Genomic DNA, 277 nt, shown 5'->3' on the forward strand with positions numbered 1-277 from the left:
ATTCTTCTACAAGTGGAGATCCAGTTTTGCCAGCACCATTTGCTGAACATGCTGTCTTTCCTCCAGTTAATGTTCCTGGCCCCTTTGTCAAATATCAGGTGGCTAAAATTGCTTTTGCTCATATTTGGGCCTTCAATTTTGTTCCATTGGTCTATGGGTCTATTTTTGTGCCAGTACTATGTTGTTTTTATGACTATAGCTCTGTAATATAGTTTAAAGTCTGGAATAGTGATCCCCCCAGCATTGTTCTTTTTACCCAAGATTTCTTTGGCTAGCC

Source organism: Nannospalax galili, unplaced genomic scaffold (genome assembly GCF_000622305.1).
Source record: "Nannospalax galili isolate Female #2095 unplaced genomic scaffold, S.galili_v1.0 scaffold346, whole genome shotgun sequence".
In the NCBI taxonomy this organism is placed as follows: domain Eukaryota; kingdom Metazoa; phylum Chordata; class Mammalia; order Rodentia; family Spalacidae; genus Nannospalax; species Nannospalax galili.